This window comes from Plectropomus leopardus, chromosome 11 (assembly GCF_026936395.1).
Source record: "Plectropomus leopardus strain MGB_pleo_1.0 chromosome 11, ASM2693639v1, whole genome shotgun sequence".
Classification (NCBI taxonomy): Eukaryota; Metazoa; Chordata; class Actinopteri; order Perciformes; family Serranidae; genus Plectropomus; species Plectropomus leopardus.
The window spans coordinates 6,850,685-6,872,818 of record NC_142186.1 but is presented as its reverse complement, the minus strand read 5'-3'; the positions used below and the strand labels follow the sequence as shown (position 1 = coordinate 6,872,818).

The following is a 22,134-nucleotide window of genomic DNA, read 5'->3' as shown; positions in this document are numbered from 1 at the left end:
TATTAGAGCTGATAACACAAAGGCAAATTGCTTTCATTGACTTAACAAGAGCAGCATCTTCACACATGGACATACTGTAGGTGGTGGCAGTACACCTGTGACGTTGGTTTGTGAGCCACCAACAAACACAGAGAAGAAGACAAAGCACAAGTGCTTCATGCATGCTGCCTAGACAGTCAAACATGTTGCGGGTATGGACGTCTTTCACAGTTACAGAGGAAGGCAATCTCCACACCAGATCAGCAAACTTCCTGCCATGGTTATACAGGCTACACCCAGCGCTGAAGGACTGTCTCTGGGGCTGCTGTCCTCTCAATAAATGGTCAGTGTTTGCACTGTTAGCTGCTAGCTGCAGGCTTGGCCACCTCCATGTTGAGAGCCGTGTGCAGACAGCCTCTGAATCATAGCTGCGCTCTGAATATCGTACAGAGCTCCTTTAATGGTCATCTCCACTTGTAGCATTAGAACTCAGAAACTGTAGTTAATTACCCCAAGCAGGATGCTTTTAAGTTTGCATAAATTGCCTGAAAAGCCTGTGAGGGACCTTTCAAGCCCTGTCTGATTTTCACAGTGGGACAGCTCTGAGCTGTTGCAGGTTGGAATGCGTGTCAATGAGTTCACGAGATGGTCAGTGGGAATGAGAAGTTGCTGCTGGTAGAAAAAGAAGAGTAAAGATGCAGTTTTGCCCTCCTCAGCTACATGACAAGGCCACCAGGCCACCCCTGCAACTTGATGGCTTTCGACACTCAGAATTGTATTTTGATGGCTCTATAGCATCTTCTATCCTTTTACCACACAGCTATCTGAGGTATTGGTTTAACTGGCAGTAGTGACTGAGATGAATTGCCATGCAAAGACTGACTGCAAAATCCTGCAGGCTTACCTGGTAAGAGGCAAAAGTATAGACACAATAGAGAGATTTAAAAAGTCCCTTTAGAAACACAACAGCAGGATTTAAGGTTTCTACCGTAGACACAGTTGCCACACCTGCAGGCACTGAAGCGCAGTTACAGCACTGCATGCTCCCGCAGATCATCCTGTCTCAGCTGTAATCAGCATCTTATGACTCTCTCCTGAATGTTCTGAGAGATGACACTGGGTGAACAACAGTCGCAGTCGTGTGTGTGTGTGTGTGTGTGTGTGTGTTTCTCGTCTGATTTTATCACTAAACTCTGTGAAGAAACTAGAAAGACAAGATATTCTGGAAAGTAGTATTTAAATGTGATATTTGATTGGAAAAAATCTAAGCAGTGGCGGAAGACTTGCAGGCAAACAAAGTCCACATTACTCATGGTTTTATAAAATAATCCCAGCTATTTTCCAAAAGTGCACTTTAATATCGGTTTCTCCTTTCATTCTTTTATTTTTTATTTTTTATTTTTAGCTATATCTTTCCACATCGTATATATTGATCAAAAAAGTGCACAGTCATAGTCACAGTTCTGTGCAGGGTCTAAATATTGATCAGTATATTATGGATCAGATTTCTCAGGTGCTTTAGCACAATGATTCCCAACCTTTTTGGCATGTGACTTCAGTAGTTGCATATTTGTGTAAAACAAAAAAGACTTAAAGAGGCAAAACTCCAGATAAAAAATCCAGTTAAAGCAAAGATGTACAGGAGCTTCTAAAAATTAAAAAATAATGTTGAAGTTTTTCTGCTCTCCCATCGTGGTAATTGTCTAATGATCCCACTTTTAGGGATCCTGACCTACAGATTTAGAGCCACTTGGAACTCAAGGGCTAGATTAACATAATAAGCAAATGTGGCCAAAATCTTTTTGCTCTCATGTGACACAGATCTGTTTTTTTTCAGAGGTGGGGAAAATAGTGATACAACATAGTATTGTGATATTTTGCGTGGGAATACTATATCGATACACTAATGCCAAGTATCAATTAGCACCAGTACCACGCATCAACAGAGACTGTTCCTCTGTAAAACCCTCTGTCAAGACCCAGTATGAGTCCCTACGTGATACGAGGTGCGCATGTGCAGACAGGTTGGCCATTTTTGACAGCTAGCTATGGCTACACCAGTTGGACAAACCACATAGTTACCATTGCGATACCAGGCGCACATACGCAAAAAGTCCACAACGTTAGCTACATAACCCTCCGAGATGAAATTACTCACCAGCAGAGTAATCCCTTCATCTCTCAGTTTTTCCACAACTGGACTTGGAAATGTTTTAGCTTCTGAGTAAGGTTTAGGTTGGTGGTAAAAATGAAAGTAGCTGATTTTTATTGCTTGTAGATGTCTTCACTAATAGAGTAAATCTTCTGTGGATGCACATAAATTGATCTCTACATATACATGCTGTGGATGAGCGTAAATTGGTGCACACGCGAGTCACATCCATGGTTGAAATTCGGACCATGACGTGTAAGTTAGATTGTGATATGTGGTCTGTTCAAGTGGTTAGCCGTAGCTAGCTGTTAAAGATGGGCGACCTTTCTGCAGATGCGCACCTAGTATCACAGAGACTCGCATCGCATCTTGACGCCCTCTACATCATGGGCCCACCATCCTGACTTCTGCACCCACACCTATTGCTCCACAGATCTTCCAGCTCGAGCTGCTGATAGAGCTGTGGCTTATACATTCAATCTTCTTCTCACCTTCATGCCAATGTTTCGATGGCTCATAACTCTGAAACCTTAGTAGTCCCAAAATGTTCCATTTCACACCAGTGTGTTGTCTAGTAACCAAACGAAGGTCTGATTATGGTTTTCTACAAAATAATTATACATGCAGAGAGTGCTGTCAGAGAAACAGCTTTCTGAACAAAGAGCAGTCCCATTTTTAACATATGACCTCCGAAGCAAATCATGTGGTAGATGAGCACACCACTATGTCATTATTTTTTTCCCTAAATGCCCGTTTCACAAATGTGATGTTTTTTGTTATTGTTCCATGTGTGTGACGGTATTGGTTGCTTGTGAGACATTTCAGGGCAGAGATTTGTTCTCAGTGATGTCAGATGCAGGTCACTGCAAACAGAATTGTGGACAGTCCTGGTAGAAAGATAAGATCTGCAGAAATAATTGGAATAAGCATTAAGCCCTGTAATGTGAACATAGCCAAGGAAATATATGGGCAATGGATGCCATTGAACTGGACCCGGAGAAACATTGCCTTTTAGCTCACTGCTCTTGTGTATTGATGTGTTAGGACCTTGAATATACACATTTTGTCAAATTTAAAAGCACCTCTGATCCAGCAAGAGCTAAACTCTGGACAAAATATTACAGGGAAGTGTCCATGTTATCACATAAACAGATTGTGTGCCCATATATTAATAGCAGATGATTCACCAGTGCTGCTGTACAAGAGCAACTTTGTCCTCCCCCTGACATTAAACTCTATGCATCTCTAACTTCTCTCTGTCCCCCTGGGTGTTCACTTATTTGTCACTGTTCACGTTCACCCGAAGGCTGACACATACTCTGCCGCAATTATCGGGATGATTCAGAAAGTGCAATCTGCTGATGCTCTCAGCACTGTAATAGGTGATTTTAATCACCTTAATTTCCAAAAAGTCCTTGAGCAGTTTGCATCAGTGTGTCACTCGCCCTGCATGCCATTATGAGGCCCTCCTGGGATCTGTTACGGCTGTGTCATGGGAACATAAGTGGCAGGAGTCCCACTGGAATCATCGGACCGCAGCGCTCCAAAACACTTAGAAGTGCGTGCAGAGTTTGAACTAACAAAGCTTCCCTGACTTTTCAAGGATGCTTTGTTCACACAAACTGGTGTGTGTTTCAAGAGTCAACAATATCAATGACCATACTGAAACTGTATCTTTCTCCAAGGAGTTTGTCACCAAAATCATGACAGTCTGTCCCTCTAACAGGATGAAGCATCTCCTGAAATTAGAAAGGAGTTGAGTTTTAGAAGTCAAATCTAGGGATGCACAGAATTGGGCTTTAGTTGTTATCCGATATGCCAGTAATTTTTAACTTATTTTAGCCGATTGCCAATGCAGATACCAATATATGGGCGTTTGTTTACCTAATTGCAGACAACATATAGTCTCACCTTTACTGAAATTAACATTTTATTCCTACTCTTATCATGATGGCCCATTAGTGGCAGAAGCAGACATAAAACACAATTCTTTTAAGAATGTGCACATTAACTGGGCAAAACAAGAAAAGCTACTTCAATGTAGGTTACATGTTAAACATGCAATATTTATTTTTATGTGACAAATTATAAACAAAACTGTAAAATTCATCCCATTTTAACAGCCTTGGATGGTTCTAACCCTGAAATAATCCTGATAATAGCCAAAACCAGGGCAAATTTGATGAAATTTCAATTAAGTAAAGTGTCATCATATTGCCCTTTTGATAATGGCAGAAATATCATTTCAGACTAATGCCAATAGTTCATTTTAAAGCTGTTATCTGCCATTACCAATGGCATGCTGATATTATTGTGCAACCCTAGTCAAATCCAGACAAAAATAGAGACAGAGAGCCTGAGCTTGGTAGCAACATATCCCCATCACAGGGCAATAGGCCTGAAGTGATTTAAATTAGACATGGCCAATAAGCTGAGTAGCGCTATACATGTTGTGATTGCCATTCCATCATCAGTAAAAGATATTTTCAATAGCAGATGTGTCAAAGAGGCCAGATGATGAGCACAAAATGCTGAGCACAGCTGACGTTCAAGGGAAGGTAATTAAGACTTTATCAGAGTAATTCAGTTGCATCTTTTGCGTTTTCATCACCTTGGCTGAAAAGAGAACCCAGCCTCTGGAAACACACAGCCCTCATATTCACACCTGTGGTGGTAATATCCCCACTGAACACATCACAGCAATAAAACTACAGGCTTAAGAAGAGCACGGGTATGAGCTGGAGTTTCTAAAGGGATGTTTTGAAGCCTGGATTTGGGTTTATCACTTGCAAACTTCCTGCCTATAGACTTTTTAAGCCAAAGGACTCTGCTAAGGGTGACTCTGTTTATCATGGCAGGGAAAGCAGCTCTTACTTTCGTTGATTCAGGCTGGGAAGATTTCGCTTGCTTTTTTAAGTTAATCATCGGGGAGTCGATGTGAAACGACATTTGATGAAGTTTACAGATGATTGTGTCACTCTCTAGCAGGAGTTAAGGGAACACCCATGGATGTTATTTTTTATGGTGAAATATTAACCCTCTAAGCCAAGAGTTTGTGGTTGTGACACAAGACACAACTAAGAAGACTAGTTAATAAATCATTGGTTTTTACTACTCTAGCCTTCTCACATTAAGTTAATAAACAATACAACATGGCCTGTCTTTGTCAAATAGCCATATAAAGTGTTTGCAAGGCATAACTAAGCTCAATTTAGTCTGAGATGAATGTTTGAGGACAATTAGGGACATTCTCTATTTTCTCTGTCAACTGACTTTTCTGTATATCCTCTGGGCACAAGAGGAGAAGGCCTCAGTCCTATCAGAGGAGCTAATTTGACCACACTGTAAAACTAATTAGATAGATAGATAGATATACTTTATTGATCTCAAAACTGAGAAATTTTAAACTAGTTAAAGTGACAGTTCACCAAAAAAATCAAAGCACCTAGTTTTCCTCTTAACTGTAGTGTTATTTATCAATCTAGATTGTTTTGTGTGAGTTGCAGGCTGTTGGAGACATCAGTCATTGAGATGTCTCCCTTCTCTCCAATATAAAAGAACTAGAGGGCACTTGGCTTGTGGTGCTCAAAGCGCCCAAAAAATATGTTTGAAACTTGACAGCAATGTCTATTTCCAGAAATCATGACTCGGTTACTCAAAATAATTTGCAGACCTTGTTGTGAGCAGTTCCATGTAAGAACTTGTCCTGGGTGGTATTGCGGTGTATCAGGATCTCTAGACATCCCAACAGTATAACTTTTAATACAGTAAAACTACAGATGCTCTTCTTTCTGTTAGACCCGTTGTATGTTTTGCACAGCACGTGCCACCAGAGATCAATTTCCAGTCTATACTGATGGAACAGGCCACCGAGCTGACAGACATGGCAACTCAGAGTGGTGGGGATAACATTACAGGAATGTAAACAGTCGGACAACAGCAGGATCACTAATTCTGTCATATACCCCCATGAAATTCCAGAGAGATATAAAGGTATGAAAAATAGATACTTCCCAAACCCTAATAGGAACTGTTTTCCTTACCGAACTACACTGGCCAGCTGTATCATGGTGCAGAAGGAAACGTTCATCTACTTGTGGACAAAAGGCTCGTGCTCATGATAGATTGAGATGTAAACAATGGCGACCTTATCAACTAAACTGTTAAGTGCAGTAGATACACCCTGCTTTCTGTATGTTGGCATGGTGGCTGTGACTCTGGAGGCAGACAAGGTCGTCCACTAATCGGAAGATCAGTAGTCCGATCCTCGGCTCCTCCAGTTTGCATGTTGAGGTATCCTTGAGCAAGATATCAGTGTGTGAGTGTGCATGTGTTCAACTGAGGAGAATGTGGCACCTTGTACGGTAGCTTTGGCTATCAGTGTGTGAATGTGGGTGGCAAATGGTGAATGTGGCATACACTGCAAAAGTGCTTCAAGTGGTTGGAAGACTAGAAAGGCGCTATACAAATGCAAGGCCATTTTCCATTTAGTATGCATGAGTACAAGGTGAGGTTTTGTACAGGAAGCATGGTGATTTGTAGGTAAAATAAGATAACCACATAGAAATAAAAGTGTGTTTTAACCAGTTTCTAGTATGTACAATAGATTTGAGATATTGGTTCCTAATTGAGTATTTATGCTAAAAGTTAGTTACAAATTGTTTGAACGGCTTTAAAGACCAACATTTAAAAAATCTACTCTCACAAAACACTCTAGAAACATAAGGCTATTAGTGTATTTGCAGTTGCTGCAGTAAGAGAAATCTGAGCACATTGTGGTCAATAAAGGGCTGCACCATTTGGTCAACGACTGCAACAAACTTGTGCCAAAATGTCAGTCAGCTTACTCGCCCTTAGTGAGGTCATCCTTCCTTATCTGTAAATGTTTGACAAAGAACTCCTAACTGGTTTGTTTTTTCGTTTAACATGGTCTAGGGAAAGGAAACTTGGAAGAGAAAATTCTGTTTTGAACCTCAGCTGAGTTATTATTCTCTTGTACCACCTGTCCTTCTAAGCTTGCTGTATCGTAAAGGATAAACATTTTGCACTGAAACAGTTTGTAAGCTGAGTTTTGTTTTATTGCTAAAGAGAGAGATGGTTCATCAAGTTGTCAAGTCCCTTCCCCTTGTGTGTGATAGTTAGTCATGCAGATGGATTTGAGGAGACGTCGTCTTGTTTTTTTCCTCTTGATCTCAGCAGATCTGTCTGGGTAAATGGAAAGCAAGCTGTAGGTGTAGGTGATACAGGCAGTGTTTTTTTATATGCCATTACAGACTGTGGTTAGATAGGAGGTGCACTTTGAGGAGCATTTTACATTACTCACCCTGCTTATTGCCTTTATTTAATGCAGCAGTCGGAGATGTTGTCAGACTTCTTAGGCAAGTTTAAGTTACAATACTGCAATATAAAAGTACTAAATTACAATTAAAAGCCCTGCAAAATTGCACTTTTGGTATAATCAGTAAAAGGTCCTTAAGTATTAAAAGAATATGTTCCTTTAATGCAAAAAAATGAGTATTTTCACAGTATTTGAGATTATTATTAGAGATGCTTCAAAGCAATGTGATACTCCTGTTCACATTGTCCTGTTAGTATACATAAGCCAGAGTGCATAAAACAGCATCAAAATAGAGGGTTTTTTTCCTTTTTTTTTAAGTGCCAGTGGAGAATCCTCCACACCTCTAGCTAAGCCCCTAATGTCCAAAAATCCAAGAAATGTTTTGAAATTCTAGAAACATCTGAAAACTGTAGAAATGTCCTAAAAACCTAGAAACATCCTAAAATCTGAGAAGGTGCTAAAATCCTCGAAATGTTCTGAAATCCTAGAAAGGTCCTGACATCCTAGAAATGTCCTGAATCCTAGAAAATTCCTAAATTATGAAAAATGTCCTAAAATACAAACTAAATATATAAACTAAAATCTAATCCTACAAAGTCAAATTCCTAGAAACATATTAAAGTCCTAGAAATGTCCTAAAATCCTAAAAACACATATGGGGCTGCTGGGACTGGCCCCTGGCCTCTTGTAATTTTGCAAAACTGGCAGCAAACCTAAGCAAAGCAAGTTAAGTCTCACTGCCGTAATGGAGTGGTATGGTATTGCCTTCATGTGCTTTTGTGCTCCTGTTACATCTTCCATAACTGCATGTATTATTATCCCTTAATTGGCACATGATGCCAGATAGCCACTGATAAAAAAAATACATAGTTACTTACTCACTGATTTAATGCTGCTGTTATTATTCAGAGTGTACATAATATGACAGTTACCTCTGGGTTGTACACGCATGTTGTACACCTTGTACACGCATTTGACCGTACTGTATTCAAATCTTGCCTCCTGAGCTGGACCTTTTTCTTTTGGCTCAATAAGAAGATCTGATAATGCAGAGTTTGTGTTTCTCCCTAGCTGAGCTCATCACTTCTCCTGCTATTGATTGGTGCTGCAACCTGAGAGGTTAGTGTTGCTGCCGAGATGCAGAGTGCCAGGGCTCCAAAGGGCGACGCGAACCGATAAAAATGCGCCTTTGCATCACAAAGTTTGGGCAACACAAGTGTGCTCATACCAACTGTGCTCCATTTCCTACCATCTGCTTCCTTCCATGAGATTTCTCTCGAGGCGATCCAAAGATTATTTAATTAATTAAGGGTGATTATATAATAATAGTGAATGGACATTGGTCATTAATGGCCTTTTGCACATCATCAGTTGAGTCACAATGTTGCTTTACTCTGATGGTTAAGATGAATCACAGAGTTGTTGTGGAAGCAAGTGTACATTATGTATATGTATCATCACTATCGATCTGGGCGATGCAGAGTTAGACTTCAGTGAGACCATTCATCATGTCCCCTGTACCCCTCAAACACGTACTCACTCACACCCTCCCACCCCCGACTTTGACTTGCAGAGAAATATTGCTCAAAGTGCAATAACCTTAAAGCCAAAGGTTAGAGGAATCACAGTGTGATTAGCAAACCTGTAGTCTGAATGCATGTGACAGCGGAGAGAAGAAGGGGGAGGAGGAGGGGAGGAGGATGGGTGGGAGGTCTGGAGCTCAAATAGGACCTCCTGTTTTCAGCTGCATGAACTGGGGATCAAAGAGCTTTCACTGTGTATTAGTGAGGAACTAACTGTGCAGGATATTGTTTCATCATTGAGGTGTCTGTGTCAGCATGCAGATTTATATTTGTGTCGGGCAGGAACCCACAATTGTCCAATCTGTCATAATCATAATATTATATATTTGATATCTACGTATGTGGAATGTCATAAAATTCTGTTAAAGTCAATGACCATATTCAGAAACCCAAGGTAGGACTGGGTAACAATTGAAATGTTACATGCTAGAGCCAATTTGATGCAGGGTTATTGAACTTATAAAAAACAATGTTTTTATACCTTATTTTGAGATATATAAACACATTTTTCTACAAAATCCCTATTTTCTCTTAAACCATGCTAGAGATTACTTCTAAGGATGGCAAGGTCAACAGTCTAGACTGAAATGTTTCAACTAGAGATTAAACAGTAACGAATTCGAATTAAACCAAATTTATTACAGTTATTAGTATTCCCACGGTGTTGTTGAAGTTTGTTGAAAATGTCCAAAAAGTCCTAATACACACTCTAAAATTGGCAGCAATTTTTGTTTATATGAACATTAAAGTGATAACACAGCCAACACCTAATGTAAACATATGAAAACCTTATTAAATGTGCATTAACATTAATGATAGCCTGTCTTTGAAATGCTTGCCTGAGTGTCTGTGTCAGTGTAGATGAGGACAGCGGGTTTGCCTGCTGCACGCCCACACTGTAAACAAGAGAATAGCAAAACAAACCCATGTTGCATGCTGCGCCCCCCTGCCTGCGTCTGGGAGACTGTTGCTAACTTCGGTTGACGCTGGACAATATTTACAGCAAGTTTTACAAAGTGTGGTAATCTAACACTGTTATAATGATCACTTAAATTTGAAACAGTAATATTAACCATCAGGAATTTTACGCTTTCTTATAACAGCAGTAACAATTTCATCCCAAAACAACTATTTAATAGCTGACTTTTTTGTTTTTTAGTGAAAATCACATCAGCTATTGGATCCGTCATGCCCCTGTCAGGAGGAATTGTAATAACTTTGGTGATATGCTGATTTATAATCTAGCACAATCATCGGGCCATTAACCCAGCATATTTAGGTGGTGATCCTGGTGCTAAATATCACCATGTTATAATGAGACATTAGGATTTAGCTTAAAGCATCACCAGGGACAGCCTGACAGAGCTGATAGTGTGGCTGTAAGCTTGTTTCATTAAACCAAAGGAGACAAAGTTGTCAAATGTTGAATGGTTTCAGCAGAGGCAAGCACTACCCCAAAACTGGCCAAGTTTCTGTTTCAAAGTATATGTATATTTAATGTAAATTTTAAATATGTACATTTCACCAAAGTTTATGAATCTGAGCAGACATTAAATGGCAACTTCTGGATGCTTTGCAGTTTTTCAGACTTGCTGCTATGGACATATTTCATTTACCAAAACAGTATTGATGTTTGATACCCCGCTCTAACCCAAGGTTACATGATAATATTACTGACCCTTTTTTATCCACAAAGGTATTGACTTAACCATATTATTTAGCAATAAAAGCAAGTTTTCACATTTGTGAAGCATGAAACAGGAATATTTGGCATTGTTGGTTAATAAATTACTTTAATCAGTTAGTATTTTCTGTCCAAAGGGCAATCATGTTTGTCAATTTGCTAATATACTTGTGAACACAATAACAACAACATAGTCACTTGCACAGTGTCTGTACACTGCAGATTCAACCTTTAAAAACAGCTGTGACAACTTAAATTATTAAGATCGGCAGTCATATTTATAATACATTTTATGGAGGTAATTATCAATCAATCAGTTTATTTGTCACATTATTTGTTTTTCCTTTACTGCTTTTCTTGCATTGTAGGCTGCTGCCTTACAGTTGTTGATATCTCTAGACTGGCTGTGGATTTTGTGTTCATGGCATTCCTGATGATTCTGGTAATCATGATTTCTGGTTGTGAAATGATGTATTTGTAGTTTTGTGTGCAGTTCATTCTGTTTTACAAATAAGGCTAAATCCACCACAGACCCAGTGAATTCACTGATTTAGACTGGTGATCTGGAACGTGCTCCAGACTACGTTGTGGAGTGCAATCTGTAGGGTGGCCTCTGATTGGCCTGACCAATCTCTGACCTCTCACATCACTTGGGATTTGTCAAAGTTTGTTTACATATTTAGACCTCTGTAGCATAGCTGGTTAGGATTAATTAATCAGTTTGATTACACCGAGGCGGTTTGCTTCTCATTTTCATTCAGAACAATTTGATTTGGAGCGAGCTGAAGCGACGCGTTTATAATGCAGACAGGTTTACCACTCTCATTTTTTAATAACACCTTTTCCCTTTTAAGTCTGCACCAGGTTTGTCACTATGGAAACAGTCAACGCTGTCAGAATATTAATTGAAATGAGTGCGTGTTAGCATTAGCACACCTTGGCACAAACCAGTGTCTGGCTTTTAATGTTGAGAATGGGGAAAGAGAATCATCTGGCAGTGCAAAGAATGGAAGCCACATTACCAGCGACACAACGGGAGTGTGATTAGCCGACATGGGGAGAGTGTTAATGAGAGGACAGGGCAGATCCAGTGCCTCCTGTTTGAGCGTGGACACACACACACACACACACACACACACACACACACACACACACACACACACACACACACATACACACATAGACAAAACTGCAGTTCAGCAAAGTTTCCCATAAAAGCTGAGTGCTGTATAGGCCGGTCTGTGGAGGCTGGCGGTGTAATATAGAGCTGAGTGGTACTGAGAGTGTTGGCAAAGGGATGTTGCCTGTCACACTGTGTTCTCTGTGTTGAAGTTGACAGCTCCACTAGACCCATGTACTGTGTATTCATTACAATGGAAAGACTACAGCTTATGCTAGCACTATAGCAGAGTTACACAGCAATAATGGCCTGTTTCTTGATACAGTGCTGCTGGCACTTTCCCTCTATTCACTGGTATTCATAAGTCTTCTGAGACAGTGGGACTGTTGATTAAGAAAGCTGACATTTGCTGTTGTTAGTATGATACATTGCCTTTATCATCCTGCAGTTTACAATAAGAGAAGTAATTAGAGGATCCATGAGTGTAATTACTTTCCTGCAGGTTGGAGACATTCAAAGTATTAGAAAGTCTTTAGAAAAACAGCCTGGCTTTATTGAATGTGATCTTGTTATTTAAGACTGGTGCAACTTTTGTCTGCCTTATCTATGCTGCCCCGCTGCTTTAGCGCACATCCTTCAAATAAAATCACTCTCCCTTTTTTTCTTGAAGTAAGTCATTTAAAAACAAGGTCTTACTTGATAGTTAAATGTCTTGAATCAGTCTTTAAAAAGTCTTAAAAATGCTAATATATAGCAAGTAGGATTTTACAAATCATGTTTTAAATTGTAATATTTCAAAATATTTGTCCTATACTTGTGAATGCCATAGCTCAAGAACAACTTGATGAAATTTCTTCAAATCTGTCACAAAAGTCCAGTTAAACTCCAAGATGAACTAATTAGATTTTGGTGGTCATAAGTCAAAGGTCACTGTGACCTTGCGTTCCTCTCATTCTCGTGAACGTGGTATTTCAAGAAGGCCTTGAGGGAATTTGTTCAAATTTGGCAAAAACATCCACATGAACTTAAGGATAAACTGTAATTTGGGGGTTAAAGGTCGAGGCTTTTGGTCATAACTAAAGAATTTATACACTAATTATGACAAAAAATTCACACAAATGTCTGATAGAGTAATAAGATTAAACAATGACACTTAAAATCCAAAAGGTCAAAAGTCAACTTCACTGTGAAATTATAATGTTTTGCAAAAACACTACTGGCCATTACTCAATGTCATATCTGAGGAACAGAAGGGGAGACATTTGGTTAGATATAAAACTGGTGACACTAATCTTGGGTGTCCATCTTGAAATTCTGCTGACTGTATAGATCTTCTGTGCTGCTGGGGGAAAGATGTTTGTTAAGCATTCACGTTTAAAAATACAAGTCCATAACCGGGGATAACGTGCACTGCAGCTACAGGCAGACGTAGGAGATGTGCAGATCACAGACCTACATATTGGTGCGGACTTTGCCAAAAATGCCAAACAGACCAAAAAGTGTGCTTTTTAACAACATAGGTTTTAACTGCTGTGAAAGAAGTAAAAAATAGCACTTCCTTTATGTCAGTCAAGCTGCAGTTCTACCTTCGACCACAGTGTGGGTTGCAATGGCAATGTTGCGCTTTCTGTGCTTTTACTCATTGACTCCACCGGCAGAAGAACAAGCCAAAGTTTTTCATGAAATGTGTTTTCTGCAAAAGGGGCGCTGGCACTTGGTGAATAAGACAAAGGGCTTTGTCATTTTGTATGTAAATGAAATGTGCAATTTCATATTGATTGGGCAACCTATTGAGGACAAAAATAGATACAGACCGTTTTTTTTCCCATTTCAAAGTAGGATATAGCTTCATTGACGCAACATCTATATTTGAATCAGTGTCAACCCTCATGGCTACATAAGAGTATGGACAGACATGTATGTAAACTCAAACTTCACTGATTTGCAGAGGCATACAGTTTATCTGTTTTTATCTTCAGTTAGTTATTCTGAAATTAGTCTTTAATTTCATTCCGAGTTGACTTGAAATAAGTCTTAAAAACATTCAATCTAACTTTCCTGTAGCTGTAGAAACCCTGAATAATCTAGCTGCATGTTACATATGTCATTAAATGAGGTCTGTGTTTGTCTGCAGCCAAACTAACATTCAAGAGGTGACTCAAACAGCATGTTCTCTGCAGCACCCACTCACAGGCCCTCCAGGGCCGGGCCCAGCCAGACTTTACACACACCGCCAGTGAACTTGGCCTCTTGGCTCTCTAAATCAAACTACATGAATATAACTTTGCTCGTGGTATATGATAACATACTGTAGCTTGGATACATAATAGATGACTTCCTTTTGCACATGAGAAAGAGGCTCGGCCTGTGAAACTCGCAGCTCCTCTTTGCTGTAATAAAATTGTCATGTCCATCGAACAACTTGGTGTTAAGATAACTGCAGCAGCAGCTCAGCTTTAAAGCCAGAGTTTGTCACTGTGTGATCATCAGCACTTTTTACTCCTGTTTTAGTTGAGTAAGCAGTCCACTGTGTGTACTGACTGATTACAGTATTCGGTCCCTCTTAACCCAACACTGTGGCCTACATGTCAGGTTAAAATCACTCACTGTATGTTTTTTTTTACTGTTACACAACAGTAAAACAGTTAGAAACTTAAGTTTTTATTATATAATGGCTTAAAGTAAGTGTAGCTGCATGATTTTGATCAATACCAAATGGGCCAACCGTTACCCCCTCAGGTGCAGAGATCGCTGGTTTTGAAGACCTTTCTCTGACCCTTACTTTGTCCTCCTCCCCACATCCTCATCCTGAACTTTCATCCACTCAGAATTGGAGGATGTTGCCACTAGCGCATGTGTCACAACACATTTTGAAAAGCAAATGGCAAAGCAATATTGTTTAATGTTGTGAAACAGCCTTATTATCTCTTTACCTGACACTCATATTGGATTTCTGATTTAACTAGCTACCAAGCCAATTCAGTTTTGAAATTGTGACCTTGTTGTTCCCTTCCATTATAGGCATCATAGGCCGTGCCAGAGGGCTGTTCGTGTTTTTCAATTTCTGTAATGCAGATAAATGTTAAAATCAAAAATTAATGTGCGTTAATGTCCAGAATCCTCACAACTGTGCTCCCTCATTCTATTAGACGAAATGTAACAGCCAAAGTACAGGGATAGTTTTATATACAATTAGCTGGACAAAAAAAAAGTAATGAGTACATTTTTGTATTAATTGATCTGATTGTGTAGTTGATTAAAAAATTCAAAATTAAGCAAAAATTTCCCATGCTAGTTTTTAGAGCCTAGAGTGTCCTTAATTTGTCTCAACAACAAACATAAACAAATGTATTTTAAAATCTTAAATAGAGAAGAGCTAGATAGAGAGGAGCTACAAATCTCCATATTGTAAAGTGTGTTTTGTGGTGTGTTTCTAAGGATGACAAAGTTAACTGTAATACTCTGATATTTTTGCATTAGCCATCACTAACTTTTTGCCCTCACCTGTCCAATACAACATCGTGGGCAGTCCGCCTAATCAATGATAATTTTCTGTAAAAGTAATAATTTAGCACTGAGATTAACAATATGATGGAAATGTCCCCAAGCATGACCACAGAGTTAAATCAACAACTCTCTGATACAGCCTCAACATCCAAAGCTTCACAAAACAACAAGAGTCGTATGTGTTGCAGGCCTATTGCATTATATTTCACAGGTATTTCTGTTATTGTGTCCAACCTCAGTGTGCAACAAAGTGCCACTGACTCTATCCTGCCTCCCACCCTCACAAACTTTTGAGGAACATCTCCTGCTCTCTAACTAGTCCTGTGCAGCACCTGTTCAGCATGGCTGTGGTGCAGAGCTTCTTGCCTCGCCTACTGTTTAGGGGTTTTCTAAAAATAACATCTGGGGAGGGCTGTATAGCCAGCAGGCAGGGAAAACAAGGGAGCAGAGGGAAATTGGCTGCTTGTGTATTCTATCAGACCATGAGGGAATGTTAGTCAGATAGTTGTTGACTCTCCTATTCCCTGCCCGCTCCAGTTTGTCATGGCTGTGTACAAAGTGAGGGGAACTATATATTTAGCAGCCATGATTCATACTTAACAGATTGCGCTGGTACAGAACACAGCACGTCTTTAGAGGCAAATACAGAAGCATTTGCATTTAGTTGAAGACAATCATTCACATTCATTGCATTCTTTGGCAGCTGTTGGATTATTAAGTGTATGAATTCTCACAGGGTTAAATAGTTTCTGTCTTTTAATGGACATTGGTTTTTTTTTATGCAATTACACGTCAGTCACTGAGGACATCCATTAGTGGCAGCTTTGGAAGAAATGTGTGAGTTATTTCAGCTTTGTTCTTTCCAGTTTTTTTCACAGTGGTGGCCTTTCAGGAAATCTTCAGTGTACAACTGCATTGCACTTGTTGACTGAAGCATCCTTTTGAAGAGTCTTTCATCTTTGTTTTTACTGAATGCAAGTAAGGTCTGAGAGAGAAAAATATGAAGAGGGCTGCATGTTAATAATAGATTTATATCTTTTGAAAGAATCGACTAATATTGTCCTTTGTCCTCGAGAAGCTTTATTTCAGAAATCTGTCACTCAGCAGGGGGTGTATCACAGTTTTCATGTCACAGACCCCCATGTAGAGGTGCAAGTCAACCTTACTACAGGACTTTGAAGTTTAGCTGAGAAATAATGGATGTAGAGACCGTGACTCACTCATTGGTTTGTGGACTACTGTTTGAAGCCTCGAGTTTGGTATTTTGTAGGGGTAGGAGGAAATTAACCATACAGCATAGTATTGCAATAGTTTTGTGTGGCAATATCAAATTGTTACATGGATGCCAAAGTATCTATTTTTTATTATATAAAATAATTATATTACTAATACAAAATTAACTTTTGTTAATGTCCTAGAATAATAAAATCAGTTGCACTCTCAGTTAATTAGGTACATTTTTGCTGCAATAAAAATGGCTGTAAAAAGAGAAGAATAGACAAAAACTTTATCTTATTTCATCAAACATACTTTTATAGAATTTTCCTTTGGGGACAGAATTTGCAGTTGTACAAAGGTTATACATTACAATATGTCCCAACGTATTTTGTTGCAAGCAAATAGCAAATAGCAACATGCCTAAAGTTGCAGTAATATTGTACCATATTGTGCCATGAGTTGCAGTAATATTGTACCATGAGTCATGACTCGTGGTAATATTGTAACGTGGGGCCTCTGGTGATTCCCACCCCTTGCATTTTGGCCTATTCAGTCTGTCCAATGTGACATTATTTGATTGTCAACACTACCCAGCCAGGGTAGTGCATCAAAACACATTATTTGGATGAGAGGGTGGAGTTTACCATAATGCTAGCTGCTACCTTTTTTAACAGGGTGCATTTACAGGCCTTTTTTTTTTAGGCAACCAAAACATTAGAATTCCAGGGTGTTGATGTGGTTACATTACATAACTAACATTGTCCCTTTGGTAGTGACGTGCCAAGGGACTGCACCAACCTGTAACCACGCCTTTAATTATTTATAATTTTAAGCCTCAATAACATTTAAACAGATGAGTAATCAGGCTGTAAATATATTTATTTCTGCTGTAAAGTTGGGAATTTTATCATTTTGGTCTGAGGGGACTGATTCGCTCTTGGAGCCAGCCTTGAGTGGCAATTTGAGGAGGTGCAGTTTTTGGCACTTTCGCGTTGTCTTCATTTTTCAGCCTTAGAAGTTGCCGCTGGGTTGCCGTGAGTCAGTGCTGTGGGTTTTGACTCGGATACAGCCTTTGTCACACATTTTTCTGTTAAGTTGCTGGAATCAGCATGACTTCTTGTGACTGTTTCCATCCCAGATTGGTGAGAGGCCGCCTTTGTTTTTCCTGACACACAGCAGCTCCTTTCAGTATCTGACCGAGTCACACACAGCTTCTCTCACAGCTGACCCAGTGTAGTTGTAATTTAGCCCATTAATGAGCCAAGTAAAATGTCTTTTATGGGAAACAACAACAGTAAAACAGCTTACACTGTGGCAACTGTTGTTTTACTTGGTTGAACAACAAATTAGATAACTAGCGACCTCGGCTCCCCTCTGTTAAAAATATTTCCACTGTGCTGCTCAGCAAAGATAACTGCGTTTACATTATCTAGATTGGCACTGGACAGGGCCCTTTTTTCGCACCTTTCCTGTGCAGCCTCTGTGTCTCCAGATTCTGCCATTTTGAGCATCATGCTGTCTCAATGCGTGACATGTAACGTGTTTCTGTTTCGGCGCTAAAACGAAGACTATATCAGGACAGGAAAAAACAAAGTTGAAACACTCTTTGTGTATTGATGGGAAAAACATATTTGACTGGAAATTGAAATTCCAATGCAACACTGGAAGGGGAGGATCATATGAAACAGACGGTGATTTGTGGACTTAAGAAGTAGCTTCCTTCTGTAGAAGCAGGGCTTATTTAGAGACAACAGATGCTCCTGGTTGCCTGTGGAGTGGGATGAAACCAAAGCCTTTTTTACTGAAGATGTCCCGGTGCTGAGCTCCTCTGTGTGTCTGGAGTGTGAATAAAATGCCAATTTCTTTAGCCTCCATTCATGGTGAGGTTTAATTTTAGACCAATCACTTGCTCACCATGTGCATACACCCCTGCAGCTGCTAATGCATATCTGTTATTCTGTTTCGGTCTCTGTCTGTCTCGCTCTTCGGAGCTCGCTGTCACTCTCTCCCACTCCTCTCATTCTGTATTATTTGGGAGTTGGCGGCATTTTAGCCCGAATTTAGTCATTACAGCCTTGTATCAGCATGCCAAGCTACGACAAAAGCAAAACATTGCACAAATCTTTGCAATCCCACCGCTAACAAAGCAGATCAACACCTCCGCTGTTTACAAACCGAGTCAGGTTACGTGCAGTCTGCCACACTGGCATGACCCGCAATTAAACACAGACACAGTGGATTATATTTCATAACAGGAAAGCATGGAATCACAGTTGTGACGCGCTGCCTCTAAATAGCAACTAAAATACAATCATCCACAATTCCACTGCTCCACGTTCTATTGTCCCACTGAAAGTAATCATCCTGCCAAGGTTTTCATTTGGATACTGAATAATTGATTTGGCACACGCCCACAGTTTTGTGCAGCCATTGTGTTGTTTCTCATCACAAATCCTTACCCAAGGTTTTCATACTGCTACAGGTTATTTTTGCTCTGCCCTAGCTGGGAAGTGTTGAAAAAATCTAACATCACAGAGAATGCCTCAATACTGAAAGAAATGCAAATAATCTGGAGATGATTTCTGGTCCTGTTCAAAGGTAATACAGACAAAAAAATGTTGAGAATGGAGCCCGAGCTCAGCTAACCCGTTGCGAACAGACCTCATAATGATTAGACCCTAAACTGCAGCCAACCTGAACAGAGAGAACACTAATGCAGACAGCAGCACGATGAACCAATAATAAATATGCAGCAATATAATAAGAAGAAGAATATGGAAAAAATAAATGTAAAGTTGTAGAAACTAAATTCAGTTTTAATTGTTTTATATGCTTCAAAGACTAATTGATTGAAATAATCAGAAGTCACATTTTCACCTCCTGCAACAAAAATAAAACATTCTGCGGCCAACTGTGAGATATTTAGACAGAAGGTAATACTTCTCTAACCAATTTAATATATTGTATATATATTTAATAATATCTGTTAATCAAATTCAACAAAACAATTGTCATTTAATAACATGAATCTTTTACATAGGTCACTGATTTCCCTAAAAATCCTTTCTCCAGTGGCGATTATGATACACTACATGACCAAAGATTATAGTGGGTATGCTTTAATAGATTCAGATCCCATCATTTGAACGTGGTTCGAAGCGGGTTCTAGGTTGTCCTCCCATGACGATCTCTACCTCACAACTCACAGACACATGTATGCTTCCTTTGATGAGGGGTTCAAGAAGCTTTTCTCTTATACCAAGCTTTTTGTCACATTTTGCCACAAGCCTAAAAGCTTGGGAGCCATATTGTACTGTAAACCCAGATAAGTCAGTTGTACTTAAAAAAAGGCAGTTAAATAATTTAGGTAATTATTTATGAATTAACTTATTTGTTTGAGTAGAATAAACTTAAATGCCAACTGAACTGTACTCAACTATTTAAGCTGAAACCACTAAAAGACAAATTATTTGTACATAAAGAATAAAAATCGACTTGTTGCCTGACCATGCACCTCAGCATTTTAAATTGAGAAAACTCAAGCCTCTTGTTCATCAGTAAACTCTCAATGCATTACATTTATTTTTTTTTTCATTAAAAATAACAAAGACAAAATAAAACACATATTCAGCGATGTTTAAAAATTGTTAGACAGTAGAACATGATGGTGTCTTCGATAACCGGAGAAGGTGACTTTAGTGAGAAACACACCAACAATATGAATCAAAAATGGCATTGGTTTTATTTGCCATTAAACAAGTCCTGATAATGCCTAGACATGTTGTATAAATTAGCCAGTTAGAAGCTGGCAAAGGGATTAGGGGGTGGTTCAAGGCTAAAAAATTAATATGTAGAAGTCTATTCATCTCAGATTTGCTAGTGAAAACAATGTGACCCTCATAACAGTTCAATATACTAAAACTGATTAAGTAATGCAATCAAACTTAATATTTTAATTGATATTTATTTAAGTTGTTGAAGTATGAACAACATTTGATTTATCGGTGTACTGTTTCTCTAAAATAGATCAGGGCACTCAAATACAGCCTTTATATCCATGAAAGGAATATTTTAAAACTAACTCATAATAAAGAGTTCCCACTGATCCTTAAAAAGTGTTAAAAGGCATTAAATTCATTAAGGCTTTAAGGCTGTAATTGGTGTTAAAATGTCCTAAATATATCTTTCAAAAGTCTTAGAAATTATAAGACATAGAACATAGGATGTTATGAATCATTTTTTTCTGACACTGCATTTTTATAATCTCAAAACCATTAGCAATATCTATTTTTTAAAGAATTTATTGAATGCCTCTCGCGTCACACAGATGATTTTATAAGAAGAAAGTTTTAATTTTTTTTAATGATTTGAAGTAGATAGACAGACTTTTTAAATGGACTAAAAGGGTCATATTTTATGTTATAATAAAAATTTTAATAAAATTGTCCCTAATGCTGAGTAATTTATGTCACTTTGGGGTTTGTTTGTTTGTTGTTGGGTTTTTTTTTTCAATTTCTGTCGTTGTGAAATTGGCCTTAATTTTAATTTAGAATTGTTGAGAAAACATCTGTAAAAGTCTTTAACTTTCCTTAAACTGTAGATAGCCTGTTATAATTGTATACATAAAACCACTGGTGATATGTAATTTGACAACATCAGTAGTAAGTCCATATTTGCTATCCTATGCCTACAATTCATGAACGATGCCAACAGTATCACCTTTACCAGCCTGATATTTACACCTGAAGCAGCTCTGATTTCTCTTCCCATCTCACTTTCTGCCAGGCAGTCTTGAGCCCCGGAAATAGCAGCACTGGTGTATGACTCATGGTTTGAGCAATCGGAGATGCCTGATGAGAAATACACGAAGAAAGAGACTCATTAGTCATGTGCAACACCAACAAAAGAGAGACATTTAAGGGAGGCCTCTGAGGGCACTGGGTCAAAGACTGCCCACTGTAAATCTTTTACCTAAGCTCAGTGAGATCGTCCAATCAGCTTCTTCCTTTGGTCCTCATACCCTATATTTCTAATCAGCAAAGCCTTGTGCAGTATTCCTCAAGCCCATTTGTCCATGTCAGCCCCCTTTTCCCGATCTCCTGCATCCCCAAGAGTCCCCTTCCAGTTCCTTTCATCTCCCATCCTATCGTTTGCTTCTGTCTTTCATCTGCTTGCTTCAGTATTCCATCCACCCTATTGCCTTCATGATTTCTCCTTACCCAACCCCCCAACTTCTTATGTCACCATCCACCCTTTATTATTTATCTCCCCCACCCCCGCCCCCCCAGACATCTCTATCATATCATAGTTCTTGTACCCTCATACTAAGACCCCATCTATTCTCCATCTTCTGCCTTCCAAAAATCCATCCTGGATCTGCATCTCCATCTTTTGCCCCTCCCCTTACCTCTAGCACCTTCCAACATTTCCAGATTCCTTTCCAAAATTAGGAAGAAAAGTAGGAGTAGGAGTAGGAAGAGGAAAAGTTGGAATTTCTGATCCTTCCTAATAATCTTACCTTGCTACCACTGTGTCCACTTCCCCACGCTACAT

At 39.1% G+C, this 22,134-nt stretch overlaps 1 protein-coding gene across 7 annotated transcripts in view; it reads left to right on the top strand.

Moving 5' to 3' along the window:
• oxr1a (oxidation resistance 1a) overlaps window positions 1-22,134 on the top strand; it is a 208,832-nt gene that overhangs the window by 118,126 nt on the left and 68,572 nt on the right. The window lies entirely within an intron of this gene.